This window comes from Humulus lupulus, chromosome 6 (assembly GCF_963169125.1).
Source record: "Humulus lupulus chromosome 6, drHumLupu1.1, whole genome shotgun sequence".
Classification (NCBI taxonomy): domain Eukaryota; kingdom Viridiplantae; phylum Streptophyta; class Magnoliopsida; order Rosales; family Cannabaceae; genus Humulus; species Humulus lupulus.
Window position 1 is genome coordinate 39,324,032 of NC_084798.1, and position 5,619 is coordinate 39,329,650.

Sequence of the window (5,619 nt, forward strand, 5' to 3'; positions counted from 1 at the left end):
TGTGTTGTATTGGTGCCCTTGATTCATTTGGGGTTGGTTTTGTCTCCATGAAAAGTTCGGATGGTTTCTCCAATTTGGATTGTAGGTGGATGAAAATGGGCTATCATTTGGTTTCCCATAAGCATGAAGTGCATTGGCCTCCTCAAAAAGGCTTCTTGGTAGGAAGGACATGATTGGGCATTGTGGGACGGACTAGAACATATCGAACAAACATCTTTTCTTGGTTGTATTGGAGAGTTTATAGTTTGGCTTATGGCTAAAACTTCTACTTTTCTCGCTAATTTGTCTAAGGATGTTCTTAAGTCTAATTCTTCCTTTACTTCATAACTTCCTCCTCTTTTTTGTGAATTAGTTGACCTAGACCTAGGATCAAAATAATTCCATTGTTGTGAATTGACAGATAAATCTTCAAGGGCGTCCCACGCCTCTTGTCCTTGAAATTTTAAAAAATTTCCAGTATGCATAGATAGAATCATTTGACGATTAGAGGGAGTCAAACAATCATAAAAATATTTTAAAAGTCTCCATTTTTCAAAACCATGATGAGGACATTTTAATAATAAATCTTTAAATCTTTCCCAACATTCATAAAATTCTTCATTATCTTTTTGAAATACTCGGAGATTTCTCTCCTTAGACTATCAGTTTTAGACATAGGAAATTTTTTTAGCAAGAATTTATTATAAAGTTGATCCCACGTAGTTATAGACCCTGTTGGAAGGGAATTTAACCAAGCTTTTGATTTGTCTTTTAATAAAAAAGGAAACAATCTTAGTTTGACTGACTCATCAGAAATTTTTTGAAATTTAAATGTTGAGCAAATTTCTAAGAAATATTTGACATGCATGTAAGGATCCTCTCTATCTAACCCATAAAAAGATGGCAACAATTGAATGAATGCTGGTTTAAGCTCAAAATGGGTAGCAGAAGTTGTAGGTAAAACCAAACCAAAACCTTGATTCCAAGACATCAAACACTACTCAACCAGGCACTAGGTTCGACCCCGAGGCCTAAGGCTTGAATCCCCAAGCTAAAAACTCCATTATGGCCAAAATGACCCTAAGGGTCGCGGCCCGCCCTAGCCACGCCGTGGTGCGCCCCCCAAACAGAGGTGGCCTTCTCTGTCAACGCCATGGGCCGCGGCGCACCACAGCCTCGCCGCGGCTCAATACCCAGAATTGCAAAAATGACAGCACGCACCACCAAACTTTCCCCTGCGTTTTCCCTTGGTACCAAGCCCTCTAGCTAGCTGTTAAACCTCCTCCAGACACTCAATTTAACCTCTGAACATCACCCATAACTCACGCTCATCAAAACCCAAGCTAAACCTCAATCAAAACCTCCTCAAATCCAAACTATCAACAAGAATCCATAAGCTGAAAAACTAAAGGAAAAACAGAGTACAAACCAGAAACTCATGGCTAAACTCACCTCAAATTCGGATTTGAACCTCCTCCAATGGATGAACCAAGTCCACAAACCCAGCCATTGGATTTCCTAGCTTGAAACCCCACTTTGAGCTTAAAAACTTCAAAGAAGAAATGATGAAGGATGGTGTACGGGTTGGAGAAGAAAGACCCTGTTTTGGCTCTGTTTATTCTATATGCTTCTACAGCCAACTAAAGGGTTATATAAATCCATCCAAATGACTAAAATGCCCTTAAGTCATATAAGGCTTCTAAAACCATTCCAAGGGTAAAATTGGTACTTTCCACTTATCCCGTTAATCATAATTAACGCTTCCCAATTCTCGCTAATCTCAATAATCTCAAACTCCAATAATTCATATCCTGTTACCCTAAAATCCCCAGTAATGCCCTAATTATTAAAATCACTCCGAGACTCACCCCGAGCCCGAGCTTAAACCTGTTATGACCAAACCGATAAATCATATTTAAAGATCGTCCCATGCCGAAATACTCAAACCAATCCACATTATAATGTGGTCTCACAATATATCATTGACATGCAAACAAGTATACAATTATACCCTCAACGGGCCAAATTACCAAAACACCCCTATAAACAAATGTGGACCCACATGCAAGCATTTAACATCATATTATAATATAATTCTCATGAGCATGCATAACACATTTAATGGCATAATTAAACAGTTACGGCCCTCCCGGCCTACTAATCTAGCCATTAAACCATATTAGGGAATTCGGGGCATTACAACTATCCCCTCCTTATAGAAATTTCGTCCTCGAAATTTACTTGAATAGCTCAGGAAACTGACTCCGCATATTTGACTCCAGCTCCCAGGTCGCCTCCTCGACCTTGCTGTTCCTCCACAACACTTTAACCAAATGTATTGTCTTATTCCTGAGGACTTTATCTTTCTTGTCAAGTATCTTAACAGGTTGCTCCTCAAAGGAGAGATCTGGCTCAAGCTCCAGATCTTCATAACTCAAAACATGACTCTCATCAGATACATACCTCCGAAGAGCAGATACATGGAACACATTATGCACGGCCGACAATGCCGAAGGCAAAGCTAGCATGTAAGCCACTTGACCAATCCTCTCCAAGATCTCAAATGGACCTACAAACCTAGGACTCAGCTTGCATTTCTTCCCAAACCTTCTTACCCCTTTCCATGGCGAGACTCTAAGGAAAACATAGTCTCCCACCTAGAACTCCACGTTCCTGCGTTTGGGATCTGCATAGCTCTTCTGTCTACTCTAAGAAGTAAGCATCCGAGCTCTAATCTTGTCAATAGCCTCAGTGGTCCTTTGAACTGCCTCAGGACCTAAGTATCTCCTTTCACCCATCTCATCCCAATGAATGGGGGATCTACACTTCCTACCATACAGCATCTCATAAGGTGCAACTCCAATGGTAGACTGATAACTGTTATTATAGGAGAACTCTATCAAAGGTAGATACTTACTCCAAGATCCACCAAAGTCCAGCACACATGCCCGCAGCATGTCTTCCAATATCTGGATCGTCCTCTCAGATTGCCCATCTGTTTGAGGATGATAAGCGGTGCTGAACTTCAACCGTGTACCCATGGCTTTCTGTAAACTCCCCCTGAACTTGGAAGTAAAAGTAGGGTCCCGATCTGACACGATCGACCTAGGAGCTCCATGGAGGCGCACGATCTCTCACACATAGAGATCTGCATACTGGTCAACTGTATAAGTAGTCCTCACCGGTAGAAAGTGAGCTGACTTGGTGTAGCGATCCACTATCACCCAAATAGAATCATGCTGACCAATAGTCCCGGGCAAGCCCACCACAAAGTCCATTGTGATGTCTTCCCACTTCCACTCTGGGATATCCAAAGGCTGCAATAACCCTGCCAGCCTCTGATGCTCAGCCTTGACCTGCTGACATGTCAAGCACTTAGCCACGTACTCTACTACATCTCTCTTCATCCCTGGCCACCAGTACAATGATCTCACATCCTGATACATCTTCGTGGTGCATGGATGCAAAGAGTAAGGTGTAGTATGAGATTCATCTAGAATCTCCCGCCTCAAAGCAGTGTCTAACGAAACACATATCCGCCCCTTGTATCTCAACAACCCCAAATCAGACACTGTATAATCTCTGGATGCTCCAGCCCAGACATCCTCTCTAATCTTGATCAGTTGTGGATCACTCAACTGACCCTCCTTGATCCTCTCTAATAGCGTAGACTGTAGCGTAATATTGGCCAACTGGCCCACCAACAACTCTATACAAGCTCTGGTCATATCATCAGCTAACTCCCTGGCTATCAGCCTAATACCATGAATCTGTCCCGGACCCTTCCGGCTTAAAGCATCAGCTACCACGTTGGCTTTCCCGGGATGATATAGAATCTCACAATCATAATCTTTCACCAACTCCAACCAATGCCTTTGCCTCATATTCAAGTCCTTCTAGGTGAAGAAGTACTTCAAGCTCTTGTGGTCTGTATAAGTCTCACACTTCTCTCCATAGAGATAATGCCTCCATATCTTTAAAGTAAAAACCACCGCTGCCAACTCTAAGTCATGAGTAGGGTACCTCTTTTCGTACTCCTTCAGCTGACGAGAAGCATAAGCTATAACCTTCTCTGATTGCATCAAAACACAGCCCAAACCCTGATGAGAAGCATCGCAGTAAATCACAAACTTCTCTTGGTTTGTCGGAAGACTCAGAGTCGGAGCTGTAATCAATCTCTGTTTCAACTCCTGGAAGCTGTTCTCAAATTTATCTGACCACACAAACTTCTGACTCTTGCATGTCAGCTCTGTCAACGAAGTAGCAATCTTTGAGAACCCTTCCATGAAATGCCTGTAATACCCTGCCAAACCAAGGAAACTTCTAACCTCAGAAGCATTCTTCGGCCTTGGCCAATCTCTGATCGTTTCAATCTTTGCTAGATCTACTTTAATCCCCTCCTTACTGACAATATGCCCAAGAAAGGATACCTGAGACAACCATAATTCACACTTCTTGAACTTTGCAAACAATCTGTGTTCCCTCAATCTCTGTAGAACCAACCTCAGATGTTGCTCATGCTCTGACTCTGTCTGAGAATATACCAGAATATCATCGATGAAGACGATCACAAACTGGTCTAAGTAATCCTTGAACACTCTGTTCATCATATCCATGAAAGCAACAGGGGCAATAGTCAATCCAAATGACATAACTAAAAACTCATAATGCCCATACCTGGTGCAAAAAGCGGTCATCGGTATGTCTCCCTCCTTGACCCTCAACTGATGATAACCAGAACGAAGGTCGGTCTTAGAGAATACCGTCTTACCCTGCAGTTGATCAAACAGATCATCTATCCTTGGCAAAGGATACCGGTTCTTAATTGTCAAGTTATTCAGTTCTCTGTAATTTATACACATCCTCAGAGAACCATCTTTCTTTTTACAAACAGAACTGGCGCACCCCAAGGTGAGAAACTAGGTCTGATAAAACCCAAATCTAACAGCTCTTGCAACTGTACCTTTAATTCTTTCAACTCAGCTGGGGCCATTCAGTATGGTGCTCTAGACACTGGCTCCGTCCCTGGTGCCAGTTCTATAACGAACTCAATCTTTCTGGGTGGTGGCAACCCTGGCAAATCTTCTCGAAACACATCCAGAAACTCACATACAAGTCTAGTATCCTCTGGTCTCACTGGCATGACCTGGGTGGTATCAACCACACTGGCTAAGAATCCAATGCAACCTCCTTGCAATAAATCCCTAGCCTTCAATGCAAAAATCATAGGAATACGGGGTCCATGCATAGCACCAACAAAACAAAAGGATTCTCACCTTCAGGCTCAAAGGTGACCATCTCCTTCTGCAGTCAATGGTTGCACCATACTTTTCTAACCAATCCATACCTAGTATCATATCGAAGTCTATCATATCCACTGATAACTCTCTGCCCTCCACTATCACTGGTAAAGATCTGACCCATCTCCTGGATACCACTAACTCCCCAGTGGGAAGAAAAGTACCAAACCTAGCATAGAAATCACAAGGTCTACACAATCTATCAATAACACTACTAGCAACAAAGGAATGTGTAGCTCCAGAATCAATCAATACATTATAAGCGGTTCCAGCACTAAGAAGCTGACCTGTAACAACTAAGGGGAAAGCCTCAGCTTCTGCTTGAGTCAACGCAAACACT

At 42.5% G+C, this 5,619-nt stretch overlaps 1 non-coding gene across 1 annotated transcript; it reads left to right on the forward strand.

Moving 5' to 3' along the window:
- Positions 1-534: 534 nt before the first annotated feature.
- Positions 535-640, forward strand: LOC133787482 (small nucleolar RNA R71). The gene has a single exon (XR_009872502.1). It is a non-coding gene; the product is annotated as a small nucleolar RNA R71 (small nucleolar RNA).
- Positions 641-5,619: the final 4,979 nt, after the last annotated feature.